The 24,351-nt window shown below is 40.8% G+C and overlaps 1 protein-coding gene across 2 annotated transcripts in view; it reads right to left on the bottom strand.

Annotated features, from left to right (window-relative positions):
• Window positions 1–24,351, bottom strand: part of Cntn4 (contactin 4) — a 729,371-nt gene that overhangs the window by 84,192 nt on the left and 620,828 nt on the right. The window lies entirely within an intron of this gene.

The raw sequence follows: 24,351 nt of genomic DNA, 5'->3' as shown, positions 1-24,351 counted from the left end.
CTCTCAATAAATGTAATGCTACTTTAAACAGGACAATACATCTGGAAATAATGTCACCATGTTGTAGACCATCCATTTTTATGAATGGAATAGCCATTACTTTTCTTATGAGGAAGTTGTTTTCATAACCACCACTTTAAGAAGAGCAGGGGCCAGGCCTGGCTGACAAGAGGACTCTGTTCTCTTCAGTGGTTGATTTAAGGGTAGATATGCCACCAAAAGCAAAGTCTACTGAGGAGACAACCTTCTTCTGCAGAATTGTCAAAATTGGGAAATAGAAAACTAGAACTTCACCTGCCAAGGGAAGAAAGTGATTCTTAAGGAAATCAAGCAGAGAGGATGAGAGAAGCAAAGATGGAGAGGCCAGCACCTTATGCCAATGTTGAGCTTCGTATTCTGTTCATGCCTAATGCCAAGAGCTTAGGAACCCATGATAGTGAACCAATAATTTAAGATACCAGAAATGGAGTTTTCAGACCATAAAAATGGAAGAATGAAATCTCTTCAAGAAATTTCTGAACTTGTCTAGATGATAGTAGATATGAGAGTGGCAGGCAGGGGATGGGCTCCTGCCAGTGAGACTGTGGTGGCGGCCTCTCCAGAATGTACTGTGAGCTGACTGATGAATGCTCGTCATGGTAAAATAGTCACATAGTATTGATGGTGGCGAAAACTGACCCATATATGGCTGTGTCATATACTTTTAGCTATTTATTTATACATTTAAAGGCTCTAGGTTCACAAATTGACCTATTCCTTTAAATTTGTTTTCTGAGATTTGTGTGTGTATGTGTATGCGTGTGCGCATGTGTGCACATGCACACGTGCACACACACGTACTTGTTCATATGTGTACATGTGTGTAGAAGTCAGAGGCCAATATCAAGTGACTTCTTCAATTGTTTTCTACCTGACTTTTTGACACAGTATTCCTCAGTGAAATTAGAGCTCCCCAGAGTTGGGTACATTGACTAGGCAATGAGCTTGAGGGGTCTGTTTGTCTCTTTCTTTCATTCTACAACTGGGTTCCCCAACAGAAGTTTCATGTATGCAATCTGACTTTTGCAAGGTTATATGTGATATGAATTCAGTCCCTATGCTTTTATGACAGGAATTTTACTGACTGGACCATATTCTTAATATCTGATTTATGGAACTGTTTTACTACCCAAGAAATAGTTTTTATTTTAGGTGCTATTTTAACAACCGTAAAGAACTTTTGAGATAACACTCATATTGATATATTTAGACACTTGTTTCCTATTAAGTTGAATGCCACAGTAACTGTCAAAAAAGAACAAAACAAAACAATAATCAAGTTCTTTAAAGACTAATTCTATATTGATTTTCCTGAAAATTTAAAAAGATTTATTTATTTATTTATTTATTTATTTATTTATTTATGTGTATGAGAGTTTTGTCTGCATATATCTATGTGTACCATGGGTGTGTCTGGTGACTACAGAGGTCAGAAGAGGGCATTAGGTCCCTGGAACTGGAGTTACAGTTGGTTTGGAGTCACCATATGGATGATGGGAAATAAACTGGGCTCTTATATAAGAGCAATAAGTGTCCTTGACCATGCAGCCATCTCTCTAGCCCCTCTCAGTGAGATTACAGAAATCTTTTGTGTTCCATCTCATGTGAGCTTTCCAGTTTTAGGCTATTGATTGACCCTGAGGTTAATGTTGAACTCTGGGTTCCTCCTAAGGCTTATGAATAGTGATAGAACCAGATAAAAAGGATTGAAAAATGTAAATCCATCCCTGGCTTAGAATAGGTCAGTCCAGACCTACCAGCAGGCTTCTGTGATAATAGCAGAGAAAAGTCAAAGATGGTAAAGTATCAAGTAATAAAAACAAGGGTGTGACACAGAACTCAATTGTCCCTACATGAGGAGAGGTCATCTAATTCACAACACAGTAAATTACCTGCAGCACACAGAAGTGTTTGCTCCCTCCTGTCACCAGAGGTTTCAGATGCAGGGAGAACAGAAACAGATCTGGAATTATGAGATAAATTGAATCTTTCTTAGTCTGATGCTCTGGGCTGCAGCCATTGAAGAGCTGACCTTGTTAGCCCTGTAAATCAAAAACAGTCTGGGGACAGGGGACCTTTAAAAGTGCTGAGTCTTTTCTTTTGGGGGTCTTTAGAAGCAGATGACAAAAGCTGCCAACTCCACGCTATTCAATCACCCAAAGGGAAGGTAGATCCCAGAATGGTGACCTGTAATTCTTATGAGCAGTTGTGCGTGGATGTCCTGCTGCTAGAGAGAGAGCATCCTCATTTGCCTATGAGTCACTTTGAAATACTTCCTTGTAATTAAGTCTCTTTATACTACAACGTAGAAAGCTTCTTTTCCTTCTGTAAAGGGGATAATTATGGAGAGATAACATCATTTTAATAAATAGAAAGGGATTATAACAATCTTTGTCTCTCTTTTATACGTGATATAGTCCAAAAACCATGTTTGAAAGTTAAACATGTGAAAGCAAAACAATGGATTTATGCATTCCAGGGTGACTTAGTGTTCCTGAAAAGGTAACATACATAATATAAAACTCCACAAACAGGTCGGCATTGCTGCTTGTCATCTCAGGAAACCTGGTGGGATGGTGACATTGTCACATGAGGCTTGGTTCCAGATGTGATCGAAGTACAAGCTCCATGGCCTACCAGTGATACCTTAGTTACAGTTTAGTCATGCATCCTTTTAACCAGGGGTCCCTCATGCTCTTTTTTTTTTTTTGAGGAATACCAGAGAGTATGTCAATCATGCACTCATTGTAAAGATCAGAGCAAAGGTTGCCTAGCCCTACATGTATGCTTCATTTTGTATTGAATAGTCTCTTGCTTCAAATAACTGAGGTATTTCATGTAAAAATCCATTCTGGGATAATTGTGACAAATGGGAAAACAGGGTGTTATGGGTAGCACATGCCTTCAGGGCATCAATGGCCTGGAGAAGCACAGTGGCTTTTGGGAGCAGATGAACTTAACATTAAAGTTCCTACCTGGCTCCTGCAGGTCCTTCAGATTGTTAACTTGTAGTTTCCACTGCTACCATCTGTGCTACAGCTGGAGCAGGAGTTGGGGCAGCCTTCAGGCATAAAGCTACCAGTCCCCCGCCTTCAGTGCTCTGTGCAGACTTACCAGACAGAAAACTATGACAGAAGGGGATTTAGTAGAGTATTGCTGTTGCAAAGTTTCATACACCAAGTAGCTTCACTGTGGGGACTTGTCATTTCACACCTCAGGAGGCCAAAGTCTGATATTACTGATTTTTGTGAGCAGTTCTACAGGAAAGCCTGATGACTCCAGGCAGTTGGAATTAGGTCTACTAGATGCCCACCTGTCCCTGTTTTCTAGCTTCTGGTGACTGGTGATCATGCTTGCTGTCCTTTAGCTTATGGAGACATCTCTCAGATCTGATTCTGATGTCACATGATATCTTTTCTATCTGTCCTTCACATTGCCTTCCCCTGTGCATGTTTCTGCAGTCAAGTTTCCCTCCCACTATGACCCTGATCATTGAATTATGTGATCTGTTCTGACCTTATTATAATCTGATTCATTTGTAATGACCATTTCCATGTAAGGCCACACGACAGGGTTCTGGGTCAATTTGTCTTTTAGGGATATATCATTCAATCTGTCAAAAGAAAAAACAAAACAAAACAAACGAACAAAAAACATGCCAGAGCTGTTGGTACTATGTGATCAACTGGCTTATACAAATTTGAATGTAATTGGCCCCCATAATCTCATAGGGAGTGGCTTTGTTGGAAGGGGTGTGGCCTTGTTGGAGGAAGTGTGTCACTGTGGGAGTGGGCTTTGAGGTTTCCTGTGCTCAGGATATGACCAAGTGTTTTAGTCTACTTCCTGATGCCTGCAAGATGTAGTAGTCTCATCTATACCTGTAGCACCACATCTGCCTGCATGCTCCCAGCCATGATGATAATGGATTGCATCTCTGAAACTGTAGGTAAGCCCCCTCAATTCAATATTTTCCTTGTAAGAGTTGCCGTGGTCATCGGGTCTCTTCATAGTAATAGAAACCCTAAATAAGACATAGCTTCTATACCCCTTTATAGTCCTTAGAGGAGGGTGTAAAGCAGGAACTGAAGAGGGGATTTTGCTTTTACAGGACTGGTTCCAGCTTACATGCTTGGTGCACAATTGTTTCGCTGCTTGTACCATCTCCCACCAGTAGCAGCAGAGGTTTAAATGGTTGCTCTTTTGTGCTGTATTCCAATCCAATATGGAGCAATATGTAGTGATGGAATACAAAGTAAAACATTCCAGGAAAGGGCTGGAGAGATGCTTCAGCACTTAAAAGCATAGGCTGCTTTGCCAGAGGACCTGGGGTTTAATCCAACACCCACATAGTAGTTCATAAACTGTTAACTCCAGCCCCAGGGGATTCAACACCCTCTTCTCACCTCCAGGGACAACTGCATACATGAAATACACAGTCATACATGCAGGCAGAACACCCATATGCATACTAGAAAAATAATTTGGTTTTTTTCTAATCTCCACAGGTAAAAAAGAAAAAAAAAAAGATTTGGCCGAGACTTGACTATATTCTTCAATTCACTAAATTTATTAAAGTAGCTGACTTTCTTTCTTTCTTTCTTTCTTTCTTTCTTTCTTTCTTTCTTTCTTTCTTCCTTACTTTCTTTATTTTTAACAGACTTAATTCACTTTATTTTTCTTGTATAAAACCCCTTATGTGGTGGCAACAGCGGGAGCCTGGGTCCTCTGAACAGAGACTCTGGTGTGGGCTTTCGCAAGCTGGTCAGTGAATTCCTGATAAGGAGACTTGGTGAACACAGTCTCTTTCCAGAGGTCAGGGGTCAGGTAGCTGTAGGTTATAGAGATGGCATCAAAGGTGGCCTTGGCAAAGTTGCCCAGGATGGCAGTGCAGCCCCTGGCTGATGTGTGTAGCTATTTCTATCCCTTTTTTTGACTGGCCAATTAAGATTTGTTTTCATATCAAATTACAATAATTTTAGAGAGTGGAGGCTGTTTAGTTACTTTTGTTGCTGTCTTGGTTAGGGTTTTTATTGCTGTGAAGATACAACATGACCAAGGTAATTTTTTTTTTTTTTAATGAAGAAAACATTTAACTGGGGTGGCTTGCTTACAGTTTCAGAGGTTCAGTCCATTATCATCATGATGGGAAGCATGGTGGCATGCAGGCTGACATCATGCCAGTAGCTGAGAATCCTAGATCTTGCAGCCAACAAAGTCACACTGAGGGAAGTATGAATGAAAGAGACCTTAAGTCTGCCACAACAGTGACATACTTCGTTCAGTGAGGCCACACCCTGTAATAGTGCCACTCCTTTGGAGGGCCATTTTCTTTCAAACCACCACAGCTGCTATGACAAAGTACCTTAGAGAAGGACAGGAAGGTTTGTTTTGGTTCATAGTTTCACAGGTCACATGGCTCTGTATGTTTGGCTGAGAAATCAGGGTGGTTGGAACAAGTGTCAGAAAAGTGTTTTGTTACCATAAGGAAGACAGGAAGCAGGAAGAGCAGAGCCGGGGGGATGGGGAACATGCATAACTCTCAAAGGCCTGTCCACAATGACCTACTTCCTCATATTAGTCCCCATTTACTACGTTTCGATGACTTTTCCAAATCCCATTACCAGCTGTAGGGCAAGGTTAACCACGTGGAAGACAGTTCACACTGAAGCTGTGATGGAGATGCAGAGCACAGTTGAGACCTCTGGTTTTCTGGGCTTCTCTGAAAGAAGCTGAGCAGCTAGTGAGGAAGGCTGCGCCTTTTTCTGCCCTTGCAGCAGTAGCCCTAGAGAACAGTATGGGGTATAATACCCATGTGATTTATAGAACACTGGGCTGGGGGAGAGCTGGCAATGAAGCCACAGATAAAGATTTGTGCATTTAGCTAATCAAGGGGAGATTGACAGAGGTGACATGTGGACTTGGAGGAAGCTCCTGGATTTGTGTCCTCTGAGAAGTTATAGGAGCTGGGTTGAATAATTAGCTTTGGTAATACATACCACATATCTACCTGGCAGCAGAAAACACCAAATTTGCCTCTGAAGGCAATGAAAAGGATTTGCAGTGTGTCTTAGTTACTTTTCTGTTGCTCTGATAAGACTTCATGATCATGGTAAGTTATTATCGCAGTTTAATAAGGATCAGGATAAACAATTAGGCCGAACAGATGTTTATTCAGGGAAAAATAACTCACAACATAGACAGGTGATCACCAACAGGTTCCTGCTTCCAAGGATTCCTCCAGAAGTCCTCCTGTCCCTGTGCTGCTTGCCAGAGAGTGCTCTCCTGCTGCCTCCTCTGACTTAGTTCCCCAGGTCACTTCCACCCCTGGCTCTAACCCCCCCATGGGTGTGGTCAGTGCCACAGAAGGAAATAAAGTGAATATCCCACTACAAGTTATAGAATAAAAAGAATTTTTTGGGGGGCTTAGAGTTTCAGAGGTTGAGTCATGACCATCATGGTGGCAGTATGTCAGCAGGCAGTTAGACTCGTGCTTGAGCAGTAACTGAGAGTCTATGTGTTGAGCCACAAGCATGAGGCAGAGAGAGTGACACTGGGAATCGTTTGGGACTTTTGAAACCTCTAAGCCCTTCCCAGTGACAAACTTCTTTTAACAAGGCCATGCCTCCTCATCCTTCCCCAGTAGTTCCGCAAATGGTGGACCAAGCATTTAACTACGTGAGCCGCTGGGGGCCATGCTCATTCAGACCACCATACTCTGGTTTGAATTAGCTCAACTTCCCTTCTACGTCCCTTTAAGTGGCATGTGCCCAAGCTTAGATAGTAAATCTTAAAAGATCTAAGCATCCCCAGCTCAGGGAAGGAATGAACGCCACCAATTTATAGAAGGTTAAGATTGTTTGGGGGGTAAAGTGCAATTTAAGTGAGCTGAGAGACACGGAAGACAGCTTTACACTTACTGAAAGGCAAAAAGGATGTTTGGATAGCAAATGTAAATGCAGGCCAGCACGAAGAGACTCAGTCCCAGGGCAATTGCAAGCAAACCCATCATTGATCTTCCCATGTAGCTTCTGTGGCAGCAAGAGACATCAGTATTGAACTGGCACCCCGGTGACAAAGTTCCCTTGGAGATAATTTGCTTTCTGTTGTAAGGCCCGAGTTTAATAAAGCACAGTATAATGTGGGTATTTCAGTCCAGCAGAAGAACACCCAGTGATTGCGCGACCCTGCTGCCCCCGCCCACATCACTGCTTACAAGAGAACAGAGTGATGATGTTTAACCTGTTTTGACATAGGGCTAGCTTCCTTCCAACAAAGCCCTCTAAAACAACCAAGCAAGAAGCAACTGCCTGGCTGTAGAAGAATGACAATGATCATGGCGTTAATTATAATATTCTCTGGGCAACGCATGGCAGAGGAGGGAAGTATTTTTCTTGATCTACTTAAATTTTGTTATTTTATTTGTTTTTATAACAAATCTAGGAAGAGGGGGGTAGTATTAAGGGTATGTTTGGCTCCAAAATTTATTTGGGAAATTTCGGGGTTTAATTTATGCAAGGTTATTTGTGTCTCCATTAATACAAGATTTAGAATTCCTTTCTTCTGAGAAATTATGGCCTGGGATAATCTTAGCATAAATCTACCAGATCATGAAGATGTATGAGGAGAAGAGGGAGGAAGGTAATATATTTTGTTGTTTATAATTCCATATACTTATGTTAAAGCATCTTAACAAGTAATATTACTTTCATAATGAGAAGAAAAGAACTTATTAAGGGCATGCATAGACTTTTGTATAGTATACTCTTAGGACACTAGAGTAGATAGTGAGTGAAGGAATAGTTTAGTAAACAAATTCAAGGACCTTTAGAAACAATGGGCAATAAAAAAGGAAACATGGACAAATAGACCCAGGAGAAAAACTAAGTGTATTCATTTGGGCACTGGACACGAAAGGTACTCAGCTTATCGAGAACTTTCAAATTGCTAAGTGCTACTGTTGGGTGGCTGTAGCTTCTAAAAGTTAATTGAATTGATACAAAATGTTGAGTACAAAAATTATTCCAGAGAAGTGTATTAAAATGGTCAAGATGAGTATCATCAAGTGAGAGGTAAGAAGGTGTCATAAGCCCAGGTTTCCCCATAGTTTTCGTTGCTTCTATTATCCTGTCCTGTGTACTACCAGAAGGGACACAAACACGATAGGACACATCCACAGTTAAGTGATTTTCCTTGCACTTTCCACTAAAGAGTTGTTATAATTAGGGATTTTTTTTTTCCAGCTTACTTATCAAAATGTCTTTTTTTCCCTCAAGAAGTTTACATTCATGCTAATACGTTTGAAAGTACGGGAATGAGCAAATAATATATAAGGAGAATTAGAGGCTGGAATCACAGGAGGACCACTACCCCACGTAACTGAAATGCCTAGAAGACAATATTAATTATTAACTATAAAGGTAGCATACTATACAGATTCTGTAAATTACTGTTCAGGAGTGATTTCCACAAAGCAAACAGCACTGCCAGTGATGCCAGAGAAAAACAGGTTTCAGTTGTATTGCTTCTTCAATTCTCAGTCCCTTGGGAACTGCAAGATGAAGCTGTCTTTGCTTCCTCCCTCATACCAGGAAATACCTTAGCTGCAAAGTCTTTCTCAGAGGAGAAATGAAGGATGAATGTCCTCATCCTTGCCTATGTCATGATAGAATGCCATTGTCAAGGTTTAGCTGAAGTGCCTAATGGTTCCCCTGTCCTGAACATCACCTGCCTTCCACACCTTTGCCTGTTTCGGAAAGACATAAAGTCTGAATCATAAAACCAGCCACACAATCCAGCCTTTCTCAGGCTCCACACACGCTGTGCCCTCCATCTCTGCTCTAGTCGTTTGAGGTGGCTTAAACCTCGGTTTCCATGTAGGCTAGGCAGAGAGCTTGAGAAAATGTCAACTCACTCAGATTCTAGTTTGCAGCAAAAGAGAGTCATAGGGCTGGAGAGATAGCTGGGAGGTTGTGAGCACTTCCTATGTTTGCAGAAGATCTGGATTCAGTTCTCAACATCAAATCAGGCAGCTCACAAACATCTATGACTACAGTCCCAGGGGATCCAATGACTTCTTCTGACCTTTGTAGATACTAGCATGAACATGGTGTACATGCATACTTCCAGGGCAAGCAAACACTCCTGCACAGAGAATAGCAATACATTTGGTAATAAAATAAAATCGGGGCCATATTGATAGCACCTTAATGTGATCTGAGTCTTGAGAAGGTTAGATGTGAAAATATCTCTGAAACACTTATCACTGCTGCTGCTGAGTAAGCAGCTGATGAATGAGGTGGCTGTGGTCGCCTTTGTGATTATTTTCAGTGTTATTATCATAATCTATAGTGAGTTAATGCTGTCTTTAAAGGGCTCAATGTTGGAAATTACAGCAATCTAGTAAGGGAAATATAATACTCCTGTGACAGATTGAGATCAGTAGCTATTCCCCCATAAATGGTCATCACAATAAAAATAAATATGATGAAAGATTAAAACACTGAGTTCCTCAGGCACAGTGGTATGCCAAGATTCTGGGCCCAGAGGCTGCAGCTGTTTAGGTATAAGAGGGATTGCCTGGGCTTCCAAATTGTTCATGCACACTACAACCAAATGAAATTTCCTCTTCCCATTTTCAGAAGGGTGTGCATGGACTCTGCTGCTCTGTGCTATAGCTATGTGCTGCTAAGAATGCCTGAGGTTTTGGTGAAATTTCGGGCTTCTTCTTTGTGAAACATGCTCTCCATCAGCCCTGTTCCCACACATTTCTTGTATGACATTCTGAACATGCTCTCCATCAGCCCTGCTCCCACACATCCCTTGTATGACATTCTGAACATGCTCTCCATCAGCCCTGCTCCCACACATTTCTTGTATGACATTCTGAACATGCTCTCCATCAGCCCTGCTCCCACACATCCCTTGTATGACATTCTGAACATCAGTATGTGGTAGGCAGATCTGTTCCTTCCAGATCATAGCTCTCCAAAGTTGTCCAGTCAGTTCTCTTAGCATTTATCAAACACTGGCTCCACACGCAGTCACCCCACCTCCACAAACACTCTCCACAGGTCCTATGCCTTAGTTTTCTTTCTGTAATCTTGTTACTTCACATAAATAGGCAGGCAGTTAATACATTCATTACTAGGTTAAAATTTAGTTTTAAAGGATATTAGACACACAGGTAACATCTTAAGGTTAAATACTTAATGTGTGGGCTGGACAGATGGACCAATGGACTAAAGCACTTACTGTACAATCACTAAGACATGAGTTCAAATCCCCAGGATTATGTGTGACAACTTGGATGCATGTTATCCCAGATAGGAAAAGCATTGGGGCTTACTGGTCACTAACATAGATCCAGATTCAGTGGGTACCTCTGACACAAAGGAATAAAGACATTTGGCCTCCACTCACAGGGCTGTATTCACCTGTATTCACATGTGTATGAACACTGCACACACAAAGCCTCTTGACACTGAAAAATATTTCAATGGCTCAGTGTATTTCAAAAATTTCTTAAGAACCCAAATCAAATTATAATATTATATAGATAAAATACAACTATTCCCAATACTACTTAAAGTTTATGGGCCTACTACTGTCTCTAAAGACTAAAAAACAAAACAAAATAAAATAAACAACCAAACAAAGAAACAAATGAACTCTGCTAAAGAAGTCACTGTCCTTGGGAAAACTGAGAGGTTGTGAAAAAAAAAAAACTTAGTTATAAGGGTGTGTAAGCCATGTTTATTATTTCCATGAAGCTCAGTAAATGATTATGTGTGATGAAGTTAATACATGGGTATTCTCTCCTTAATGAAATCATGTTTGTGTGCACTGTTCCTTCAAGTCTATTTTATAGAGCAATTTCCCTGATCAACCAAAGTTCTATCAGCAACCTTCCTTCCTCTTTTCCTTCAAATATTGTATTCAACTATCCCCAACTCCCCTTTCATGACAAAGAAAGCTATTTCTTTTCTAGAAAGAGTCTATTTTTTTCAGACAAACCATCGAAAAAGAACCATGAAGTCATACAGGTAATGGGTTTCAATAAATAATTCCCAAGATGACAGAACATTTAGAGACTTGATATATGGGGCCTCTCCTACTTAATAGCCCAAATCTGCAAGGACCTTTTCCTAATTCCACAGGGAAGGGGATGACAGAAAAAGTGAAGAGTTAAGAATGGAGCAGGAAGCTCTTCTTATTGAAAGTGTCTTGGAGCTGAGAAGCTAGTAATTTAGATATGCCAGTGATAAAGGGAGTTTCATAAGGACATGAGAGAGAAAGGTCTGAGGAAGATAGACCTACTTAAGGCAAATGGCCTACTTAAAGCAAAGCACACATCTGAACATGTTTATCCTGTGCATGTATAAAAGATTTTTTTCCAGCAAATCTCTGATAATGAGCACAGTCCACTTGGAAAATATGGCAGATGATACATCTTTATAAATGCAAGATTCAACAGAATCAAGAACTGAAGCGCAATCTTGACTACCTTCAGCAACCTGCAGCAAACAGCTGGCAATTGATGCCAGCAATTAAGTTGCTATTTAAAAAATTAGATCCAGTAACAAAGCATTCTTTGTGGATGTGTTCAATACCTCAAGTCAAAAAATACAGCGCTTTCACTACATATTTGCCTTGGCAATAAAATAAGAAATGTTTCATGGGACTTAGGAGACAGTGCAGTTGTTGTAGCATTTGCCACATAAGCACAAGACCTGAATATTGGACCCTTGGCACCTACATGGAATTCCAGGTGTATGCACCTAAAATCCCTGTGTTGAAGAACTCTGGGAACTTCCTGACCAGCTGGCCTAGCTGCATCATTGAGTCTCAATTTCACTGAAAGATCCTTTCTCAAAAAACTAAAGTGAGGAGTAACTGAGGAAGACACCTGGAGTCAACCAAACTCACCCACAAGGACGTGCACACATAGAGCTTTTGTGCAGCATGTCCCTGTAAAATAAACATTCTTTTCTGGATGAGGCTCATTACGACACCCAATGGTCCAAGAGGTAGTAAGAACAGAAGCTCCTTAAGCTCAGAAATAACGCAAAGGATTCAGGAAGTCCCTGAAACTGATCAGATTCGTGAGGCCCTTTGCCATTCCAAGACAACAGAATCAATGAGGACTGCCAAGAGACCCAGGAAAGCCAAACCAGATCCACACAAGACTCTTAGACAAGCTGAATTTCCTAGAAGAGTTTCCGACTAGCGGGGCTGTCCTGAAAGGCACTCTTCACCTTGTCTAGCTATATGTGCAGTCAGCTCTGTATCCAGGTTTCATGAGCTGTCACCCATGATGGGGTGGGCTTTGATAATTCGGGTATCTTTGAGTCAATTCTGCTCCTGTAAGCAACCTTACCTATAGTCATATAAATAACTCCAATAAAATTCATTGGTTGGACTGTGGTGGTATCTGTTTGATCTGTGGTTGGTTCTGTCTATGGTGTGAGCAGACATCTGTTTAATTCTCCAAAAGAATAGTGCCACAGAACACACACACACACACACACACACACACACACACACACACACACACAATAAATAAGGGGGAAAAGAAGTATTAAAAGCTTTCTTTTAAGTACACGTGCTTCTATATATGTCCATGAATGAGAGTGAGGGGGTACCAGTATTAAAAAGCATGAACATTAGCATTTATGAGTTATACTGATTTATGAGGAAACTGATCTTAATAGCAAATTCATTTTTTTTTCTCCCACAATGAGGTAACCTGAATAATAAGTGATTTAAGGATATTCACTTTGTAGTGGTCAAATCGTAGGGGGAGACAAAGTTGAAAAGAATATAAAACTCCAGGAGGTCTGTATAATTAATCAGCAACCCTACAAATATGCCATAAATTGGAGTGTAATTATACCACTGTGCTTGAAAAATAGGGAACTGGACTTTTTCTTGGACTATTCAGTTTTATTTCTTAGTATTTATCAGATAAACAATGTAAAATGCACATTAGGCAATGTGGCAAGGGAGTCACCCCATTCACCTGGGCTATTCACAGCCTCATTTTCAAATCTTTAAAGCCCCTTCCCAGTCAGTTTGCAGCTCAGGTCATAAAATAATATCTTGCCACTGTTGAAAGTTCCTGTCAAGAAAGAAAAGTTTCATAGCCACTAGAAAAATACAGTTTCTATGGATCTGAAGTTTGCCGTAAACTATATTGCTTTTTATAAAATTAAGTATAAATTTACCTTAAAAAAACCAAGTTGTTCTTTTGAAATTTTCCATAAACTATAGACTTCAAGGTATTTATTACTACTGCATTATTTATTTCAAAGACTTTAGAATTCCATTTATTATTTCCAAGGTATGTATAAAGATTTATGGAGTTCAGAAATATTTTAATGGAAATTAAAATGTGCTAGGCCCTTTCCAGCTTACAGTAACCCATTGTTAACTCGAGTCACAGTATCAGCCATTCTTTGATCAGCACGCTCCCATGTAGCCTTTCAGATGAGCATCAGACGCCTAGATTTCTAAAAATGTTAAATGTGTTACTAGTGTGTGTAGCCCTCCCAAATAATACAATGAAGTGATACAACACTGTTCCTCCTTGGTGAATGTGTTCAATGCTTTACTGTGTCCAAAATTCAGATATATATTTTTGTGAGGATTTGGGATATATAAAACATTCTAAAGGAAAGAATCACAATTATTCTAGGTCTGTTCTCCTGTGGTCTGAACATCTGACCCTTTGCCTGTCCACTGTCCACTTCTTTGTATTGTAACTACAAAGAGAATGACACCTTTCCCTACTCTCAGATCTCATACTCAGGGTATGTTTACATGACTTGGGTGAATCCAGGGGTTGAATGTCACATACTCTTGGTTCAGTGAATGGGTTCTAGGGTGGGCAAGTGATTAGGTCTACGCCAATCACAGTGAATGTATCACCCTATTTGTCCAGGAAACTGAAGAAGCGGTGTATATTTTTTTTTGCCTTAGAACCAGTCATCACATCTAAGAATGAAACCCACAGAATCAAGCCTTGGTGAGTCTACCCTAATTCAAGGAACAAACCATGGACTTTTTAGGTACAAGACCCAGCAGGTGCTGTGGGATAATCATTTTGTACACTGTGAAGATGTGTCTTTGTCAAGGTGCCTTCTGATTGGTTTAATAAAAAGCTAGAAGACCAGTATCTAGGCAGGAGAGGATAGGCAGGAATTCTGGGAAGAGAGAGGAAAGAGTAACCTAGGCACAGGGATTTCGCCAGCAGATGCAGAGCAAGTAGGATGTGTTGTACAGAGGAAAGGTAAGCAAACCAGAAGTCAGAAAATAGGTTTACAAATATGGGTTAAGTTACAAGAGCAAGTTGGAAACAAGACTAAGCTAAAGGCCAAACTTTCATAATTAATAAGTCCCCATGTTATTGTTTAGGGAGTACTGATCCAAAGATAATATGGCAAAAAAGTTTGCTACAAGCAGGTTCCCTTTGAAGCATAAATCCAGACAATATGTGATCCCAAACTCAATACAATCATTGGAATCCTCTGAGTTGTGTACTTAAAATGGGTGAAATTTATGGTATGTAAATTATACCTTCATAAGTTTTCTTTTTATTCCTTCCTTCCTTCCTTCCTTCCTTCCTTCCTTTCTTTCTTTCTTTCTTTCTTTCTTTCTTTCTTTCTTTCATCTTGTCTCTCTCTCTTTTTTTTTTGGTGAGGCAGGATTTCTCTGTGTAGCCTTAGGTGTCCTAAAACTGGCTCTGTAGACCAGGCTGGCCTGGAACTCAGAGATTCACCAGCCTCTGCCTCCCAAGTACTGGGATTAAAGATGGGCACTATCACTGCTTGAGCTTTTTTATTTTTTTCATTTAATTAAATTTTTTAATAATCCTTTGGACTTAAGTTCATTTGAATAGGGTCTCTCTCATTTGAAACCTCAAAAGCAGTGCCAGTAGCCAAGTATCACTCCACCAACTCTTGTGCTTTGTGAAATAATGCAAAAAGATGCTCCATCTACAAATCAATCAGGGTGAAATATCAGAAGAAGCAAATGTCTACCTTCTGTCTGACATCTGGCCTGATGATGTCCTTATAAGGAGACCCCTTTCTGTCTAAAACCTCTTCTGGTAATGACTTGGGGAGGTTGTAATCATGCCTATTCTATGGGTGTGGTGAGTAACTGCTCTTATGCAAAGTACCTGCAGAAGCCTAATATGTCCAAAATAACCTGGATTTTTCAAGACATTGAAGTGAATATTTGGCTTTGTGTGTGTGTCTCTTTGTGCATCTCCATGTGTCTCTGTGTCTCTGTGTGTGTTTGTCTGTATGTAGGCCACAATAGATGCCAACTGTCAAGGGTCTTTTGCAGGCACTCTATCAGTTTCTCACTGAACCTGGAGTTTAGTGGTTCACCTAGACCAGCTAGTGAACAAGCCCCAAGGCCTTTCCATCTTGACTTCTCTTGTTCAGTATTGGATTTACAGGTATACGGGGGCACACTGAATGATTTACATTAGGTGCTGAGGATTCAGCTCAGCTCCTCATGCTTGCATGATAAGCTCGTGAGCATTTTTATTGGCCTAACCATCTTCCCAGCCTTTGACTCCTCTTTAAATGTATAGGAAAAAAGTATTTTATTTCCCTACTTAATAAGAGTATAACCTGTTGGGCATAAAGGAAAATTTTCTAAAGATATACAATCATCTGACTCAGATTGTTGAAACAATGGACCCCCGAAAACAAGAATTTTCTCCAGGAATCTCATGACTGGGGGAAGGAAAGCGCACCACTCCCCAGACGAAGGGGCTCTTGTTTCCTTTTAACTTTTAGTTGGGCTCATTCAATTGGTTTATAGAGGACAGTGTATGACCTTACTTGGGCCACATGCTTGATAACAACAGCACCAGGTTTGATAACAATTGCACCATTCCGAGATAAGGCTTCATCTTTAGTAGCCTTTCTGCTTTTAAGAACATTCAGGTAAAAATTATGTGATGGTTAAGATCATCATCAGCAGAACTCAGAAAATTCTCCATATAATTGACAACAGTATTCAACTAACTTCATCTATGTAGCAATATACTCAGTCAGAACTAAATTCCTATTTCATTTAGCTTGGTCCAACCATATTTCCCCCCCCCTCCCCCCACCCCGTGAGTGGATGCATAATCTTTTGCCACTTAGAAACACATTCTATGGTATGATCTGAGAGATTGGGATGCTTGTCTTGTGTGGAGAGAGAAAAATTACATTATAATCAACTTCCAGGAAACTTAAAAAGTGATTTTCTTGTGAGTAGGAAGACTGTGTATTCTGTTTAGTGCCTGACAAACCATTTTTGGAGCCATATTTGAGATTAGCAGAGAAAAACAGCAAATGCAATCTCAGCTTATTTGTTCCAGCTGATAAGATCTGAGCAGTTGCCGGAGGCACAGGCTTCTAAGATAAGGCAGACTCCCTAACTTTGAATGGTCATGGTTCAAAGACAGATGACCTGTCCCACTCAGACAGAACATGAACTACAAAAGGCAATGGGGCATTGGAACTTTTGTTTTAAGAGAAGTTCCATAAAAATCAATGTGCCTCCCACTGCTATTTTAAAGAAATTGTCCTGAAATAGGTGTTTGGATAACAAAATGGTTTCCTTATAGACTTGGACTTTCACAAGGTGTCCTTCTACTCACCAGGGTCAACCAAATTTACCATTGCAGTACCTGAGTTACCATTATCAAGCTGTGCATTGCACTAAAGATGATGTGTTGGGCATAGTGTTTTCTGGCTTTAAAAGATCATGGTAAAAGGCCTTGGGGGGAAAGATCAGTGGGTGAAGTGCTTGCCATGCAAGCACGAGTATTAATTTCCAGAATGACATAAAAAGTCAGCTGTGGTGGTGAATATTTGTAATTCCAGTGCTGGGGTAATAGAACAAACAGGGTCCCTTGTATTCACTATCCAGCCAATGTAGCCTAATTTGTGAGTTTCAGGTAAGTGGGAGACCCTGTCTCAAAAAACAAAGTGGGCAGGGTAGTGATGGCACATGCCTTTAATCCCAGCACTTGGGAGGCAGAGGCAGGTGGATCTCTTTGAGGCAAGCCTGGTCTACTGAGTGAGTTCTAGGACAGCCTCCAAAGCTACAGAGAAACCTTATTTCGAAAAAAAAAAAATCTGTCCTCAATAAGATGACTAAAAGAGCCAACACATTGGTGAGCGGGACAAGGGGATCTAGTTAGCCCCACCAAGACCATCTCTGGGGTCCTGAAGTCAGATCAAAGTTTAAATAAAAGGCCAAGGACACACACATTTGAGTAGTCCCCAGCCACTAACCCATCATGGTCCAGGCTTTGGTCTTATCCTACAAGGTGATCTCATAAATTGTGAGAACTGTGGGAATCTCTTCCCCAGAGATGAGTTCTCTAACAGTCTGGTGCCTCTCCCTTCCCCCAGCATGAGATGCCTTTGTGGTCCATTGTCTGAGAGTCAGACTGAAAGACATGAATGTCTCTTTAGAGCATCTTCATTTCTGCCAAGTTGGTTAGAAGACCACACCTTTTATTTCATACATTTGAAACTGAAGTCAAAGCATCAGTTGTTTATAGGAGAGTTATATTAAAAAAATAACCCTGGTAATGTATTTTTTTCCAACTGAAAATTACATTGACACTATGCTCTTTCAATGGTAAGAAAGCAATGTGAGCCAAGAAATTGAGGTTCCAGAAGTAGTAACACACCCTACTTTTTATATGTATGTGTAACATCGAAGTAATAAGCCTGTCTTAATCCTACGTTAATTCTATATCTGCTTGTGTTTCTGACCCATGGGATTATCTCAGGGGATAAGTACACATACCACACCAGCAATCAATCATAAAACAAATAATATAAATAGCCAAAGTGATATGCACATTTATGGGGTAACCTGTAAACAGAGCAGAAGATACGTGTGGTGATGAACTAAGATTTTGCATGTGGGTGAGCTGCTTCCTGAAGGACACACAGGATTTAGATGTGTACAGAGGACAGATACTATGAGGAAAGACTGTGCCATGTTGTCTGAGCACTCACTGGAAAGAATCTGGAGCAAAAGGACTGGCTACAAAGAACCTTATACGTCTTCTCAGAGCAATGTCTTTGCAGTCTGTATTGGGAACTAAGGTGAGCCATGCTCCCAGGGATGTATTACAGAGTAGCCCCATGGAGAACCTGTGAGAGAAACTCACTGTAGCATAAGACAGAGGCCAGGACAACCAAGAACCCATACAAGCTGAGGGAGCACCAGAGCCTGGCAAGATTGCCCAGTTGGTAAGGCAGCCGGCCACCCACCCAGATGATCCCAGTTCTATCTCTGGGATGCCCATGTTGGAAGGAAAGAAAGGATTCCCTCAAATTTTGGCATTGTTTTCTGACCTTCACAATGAACCTCAGCACACACATACACATGTGCATAGAAAATATATAAAAACAAGAGGAAAATCTCAGAAAGTCTTTGTTGGTAAACAAAGAACCATCTACATTCCAGAACTAGGTGCTGTCCCCACCCGCTTTTAGTGACTCAGGGCCAGCAGCCACAACGCCACCAGCTGCCAAATGGGATCTATTTCCACTGTCCCCAGTCACGTTGTCTCTGCAGTGCGCATATGCAGTATATTTTACAAAGTCTGCACGTTCATGGACTGCCCCTTTCCAGCCCTGCTTAGAGGCAGCCTTTTATATACGTCCCCCCCATCCCTGCCCCCACAAATTTGTTTTTGCACGAGGTCCATTGCATGTGTAATTTTGAGCATTCTTTGACTCTCTGATGGCTGCAAACACCCTTACACTTTTTAAGGAACCTCCACGCTGTTTTTTATGGTGGCTGCCCCAGCGAGTGCTTCCACTAACCCGGAGTGTTTCTGTTTCTTCACACCCACGCCAGCATTTGTTATCGTTGGTTTTTGCTGTTGTTTTGTCTTATCTATTCTGCCAGGGTTAAGATGAAATTTCCAAGCGCTTCTAGTTTGTCTTGGCCAGATGGCTAAGGACTAATTAAAAACTATTGTTTAAAACTACCTTAAAGAAAGAGAGGGGCCTAGCATCAGTGGCACATGCCTTTAATTCCAGCATTTGGGAAAGAGAGGTAGGCAGATCTCTGAGTTTAAAACCAGCCTGGTCTACAGAGCTAGTTCCAGGACAGGTTCCAAAGCAATACAGAGAAACCCTGTCTTGAGAAGCAAACAAACACAAAACAAAACAAACACAAAACAAAACAAAACAAAAAAACCAAAAACCAAAATACACACACACACACACACACAGAGACACAGAGAAAGAGAGAGAGAGGACTCATGAGCTACAAGCTTCCAGCACAGATATGGGCACTGTTGTACATGCTACTTCACAAGATGGCCCTGAGAATGTTAGCTCAGACACAGAGACCAAGTTCATTTTTCGGTTGTAATAAATATTGACCAAAACCAACTTTGAGAGCACAGTTTTTTTTTTTTTTTTTTTTTTTTTTATTTCAGCTTACACTACCAAGTCACAATCCAATGTTTTTGGGAAGTCATGGCTGGAGCTCAACGGGAACATAAGCAGAAACCATGGAGGTGTGCTGCTTTCTGGCTTTCCTCCCCCAGATCCTGCTCAGCAGCTTTCTTATACAACCAGGAGCCAATGTGGGGGCATGATACTGCCTATAATGAGCTGGGCCCTCCTAAATCAGTTATCAATCAAGAAATTGCCTTCCATGTGTCCAAGCCCATTTGACAGAGTCTCTTTCAGATTGTTCTGGGCATGTGAAGTTGACAGCTGAAGATAACTAGAAGACACAGAAATGAATAATGGAGGCCTATAAAGGAGCCTGAATATAGCCCAAGATAATTTGTTTCTGGATCTGCAACACTCCAACTCTCCATAATCAGTGATATTCTAATCAGTCAATCAGAATCTTTAACCCAGGAGTGTTTTTCTTCTGGGGACTTCAGTTCCCACTCCAATAGCAGAAATGCTCATGAAGAATTAAATATTTTATATCATACTAGTCTAGGAGTGCTTCTTTTTATAGACACGCTAGCCAGGAAGCACACGATTTTATTTCTGTTCTATGTAAAACTGCGTGTGTGTATATGGGTGTGTACGTGTGTAGGTCAGAGAACAACTTACAGGAATTGGTTCTTTCTTCCCATCATGTGGGGCCCAGGGATTAAACTCAGTTCGCTTCACTAGGTCTCAAGCACCTTTACCCACCAAGATATTTTATAGGCATGAGAACTGTACCTCTTAGGAGCATTTGCTGTATTACAGAGCTTATCATTTGAGCCTTTTATAATTGGGTTTTAAGCTGAAGCTAGCCCTCTGGTGTGGAGCAGGAGCCATCCTGTTGGAAAACCAGCACTGTGCAGGAGTTCTCAAAACAACATAGGGTGACACTAGGCCACTTCACAAGAAGACAATGGTTCCCAACATTCACTTTCCTTCTCAAAAATCATTGCTACTCTGTATCTGTTTCCAACAGGGTCCCTGAGCTGCCTGCACCTTTCCCTCTGTGACCCATTATCAAAGTCTCTGCACAGCAGCTTCTTCCTTAAACTCCAAAGGACAAAGAACCCCAACATTGCTGACATTTATTTATCTCCATAGGAGCCTGTAATCAAAAGGTTCCTGCAAGGAAACACATCTGCATTTCTCTGTCCTAGCTCCAGAGAGCCACCCTGGGCACTTTTATTTTCCAACCTGTTTTGGTCCAGGGATTGTTTCAAGGCCCCCCACATCCTTCCAATAAAATCCCCGTGTGATTGAGTTAGCTAGAGCTATTTCTGTTAATTGCAGCCCAGGAATGCTGACACATTGAGCCTGTGAATAAAGAACTTTGGCAAACCTGGGTGTGGGAGTGCTGGGACTTGGAACTGCTGAGGAGAGCCTGGCTGTCCCCTACATCACACTAGGGAGGAAGCTTAAAATTCAATTCCTGAAGACCATCTGTGGATAAGCATTTTACTCAATGGAAGTTCCCTCAGTGGCCGTTCTCCACGGAAGTTTCTATCAGTGTGGGTGTCTGGAGTAGAAGTGCTTTTGACATGCTCAGATTTTCTTGGGGGGGAATTCTAGGCAGGAATGAGATGGGGTTGGCATAAATGACTTTTAAGATCCAGAGATTCAATAAGTCTCAGAGTTCAAATGGCATCTTTTTATAGGACTTGAGTTTTCAGATGTAATTGCCCTTGACATGTTTTTGCAAGCATATTTTCCCCAAGCTTAAACAGACTTTGATGAAGAAGAAAGAAGCGATGGATTTTTATTTGAAGTGCCACGGAGAGCTCAAATACAATCTCACTTTGTTTCCAAAGGTTATTCTTTGCAGATGATTCTATTTTCATGCTCCCCCCTCCCACAATATGGTAGCAGGTACTAACCTGCAGTCAGTACACTTTATTCTCTCTCATATCTCATTTAGATCACTGGAGAGAGTAACAATAGCCTTTGTTTTCCCAGCCATTCAGCAAGCTCTTGAACATGACCCAAAGGGTGGTTGATTTCTCCTAACAAAGACTTTTCATAGGTGGCTGTATCATCTCTAGGAGAAATTTCATAACATTATATGCATTATGCATTGAGATTATTGTAATATTTTTATTGTCATAGATGGAATGCTCTCAAGGGTTGGATTTGATAGAGATCACCCTACAGTTGTTAATTATTGACTATGCAAAACATTGTCCCTTATCTTTGTACGCTTAAGGACCTGTATCAGGCAGCTATTGCTGCATAACAAACAACTCCCAGACTCAATTTCTTAAAATAAGAGTTTAATTGTGCATTATATAATAGTTAGCTAAGTGTTGGCTAGGGTGACAGAAGCAACTGTGACGTGTGCTCCTTCCTCACACAAAAGTCTTCTTTTGACAGAGTTTCCCAACCAGCAACGTCTACTTCCCAAGTGAAAGTTCTTTAAAAATCTTTTTCTTGTTGCAGGATATTTGATTGTACTGCGATATACTGAGACTGTTAATAAATTTAACCTTGAATCAGGAAGCAGAGTCAATGACTAGCTTAGTGGAATTAACCATGGAGATTTTGGATGATCCAGGATACTGATAGAGAGGTGCATGAAAGAGTAGGGAGGGGCTTAGAAAGATTATCAGGCCCTTTCCATCTTGGAAGTGTGGAGAGAGGGAGGGGCGGCTGGTCGTTCCTCCCCTGCTTTCCTGACCTATCAGGTTTTTACCCCAATATCTGACTTACAATTTTTATTAATAATAGAACAATTTATATAAATCTAAAGTTAAAGTATAAAGGGTCCCCCAAAGGATGAGATGACAGGTGGGCATTGAAAATAGCAGTCAAGTTGCAATCCATCTGATATTGGAATTTAATTACAAATTATAACATCTTTCTATCTTTAAGAATTGTTTTTCAGATAATGAGTATTGCTATGCCATTGATTTCTATTTTGGCTCCCAGAAACTCAAATATTTATATCATTAGCTAAACCCTTTGTTGACGTTTTGTTTTGGGGCAGGGCCTAGCTATGGAGCTCAGGTTGCATTCATGTTTGTGATCCTCCCGCCTCAGCCTCCTCAGTGTTGGGATTGCAGGCATGTGCTGCCATTTTTGTCTCCCGCCCCTACATCATTGCTGATATATTCTTTCCCCTTCTCCACACTCTACTGTTATATTTCAATCACCTTATTGTGTGTGGCATGTCATGTAAGCTGCATGAAGTGTGCTGATGTGTTTGCTTTAGTGAGAGTCAGTGTGATAAGAAGAAGCATGCTTGTATTTATCCGAGGCATCATTTCTGTCCACAAAGTACCTTCAGACATTTGAAATAATTGTAATGGAAAAGAAAGATGCCATATCTTCTAAAGAGGCTTCGTCATTACTCCTTGTTACATTCCCTTGGTTCTGTACTGAGTGACAATGGAATACCTGGACAAAAGTTTTTCAGGAAATTATCTCAAGCCAGTTTTTCAGTAGGGATGTAGCCTTTACAATTCTCAGAGGTTCAAAAAGAGAAATATTTTAAAATTCAGAGCATATGCCTAAGAAGGCGACAGACATAAAACACATGCAGCTGAAAAAGAAGATCTTCATTTCACTTTGGAATATTTTTCCTCCAAAGATATCATGAGACAGATTTTCAAAGGGTTTTGAAGGCAGAGCTGCAGTGTTTCATGGCCCCCATGACTGAGGCTGGGGAGTGTTACCTGAGACTTGGCAGTTACATTTGGAATGTTGACTTGAAATATTTCCATTGAAGTTTGTACCAAAGTTAAATAGCACTAGAAAGTTACTGAAACTGTTTTCAGCATTTTCCTGTAAATTTGTTTGCTAACAGGAAGCCTTGCATGCCTGCTGAGACAAAGGCTTACCTTTGTTAAAGGTCTCTGGCAGAATTTACTTTTGCAATAAACTGGAGGATTTTTAGAAATACCAAATTGTTCCCAATGAGTTGAAGATTTAGTTTTACTAACTCAGTCATAAATTAGGAAAACAAAACAAAACAAAAAACCACCAACAACAAAACACCCACAAAGCAAAGATCAGCTTTCTTAGTCAAGTGTGAGATGGACTTGGCATTCAGTCTAACTGGTTAAGAAATATTTTATACTAAAACAATAATTAGGGGGCTGGAGGGATAGTGAAGCAGTTAAGAGTTTTAGGGAACCCAGGTTCAACTCCCAGCACCTACACAGCAGCTCGGCTGTAAACTCCTGTTCCAGGGGATCTGACTCTCTCCTCTGTTCTCCTTAGGCACTGCATGGATGTGGTAATCAGGTATCCATGGAAGCAAAACACCCATACCCATAAAATACAATTTAAAATAGCAAATATATTATGTATTGTTTACTTTTGTGTTGCTATGATGGTAATACCTGTCAGAAATGACATAATGGGGGAAAGATTTATTTAGGGTCATGGTTTCAGAGGCTTCCAATCTATCCTGAAGGAGAAGACAAAGTGTGAGGGTGTGACAGAATGTGTTCACATCACAGTGGGTGGGTGTGAAAGAAGGATTTCACCTTATAATTTTGATCGATGTGGAAGATGGATTTCCACATAGTGGATTGGTGTGGGGAAGGGTGTCTACATCATGGTGAGCAGGGGTAGTAGAAGGTTTTCACATCACAGTGGGTAGGAGTGGAAGAAGGGTTTCACATCATAGTAGATTGGTGTGGCAGAGACTATTCACCCCATGGTGGTGGCTGTGGCAGAGAATATTCATACCAAAGAATGCTTGAGGCAGAGAATATTCACATTGTGATGGTAGATAAGGCAGAGACTATTCATATCACAGCAGTAGGTGTCCTAAAGCCTGCTTACTGACAAGCAGACTGTGAGGCAGAGGCCAAAGCAG

This window comes from Phodopus roborovskii, unplaced genomic scaffold (genome assembly GCF_943737965.1).
Source record: "Phodopus roborovskii unplaced genomic scaffold, PHOROB, whole genome shotgun sequence".
NCBI classification, from domain to species: domain Eukaryota; kingdom Metazoa; phylum Chordata; class Mammalia; order Rodentia; family Cricetidae; genus Phodopus; species Phodopus roborovskii.
This window is presented reverse-complemented; position numbering and strand designations above follow the sequence as displayed.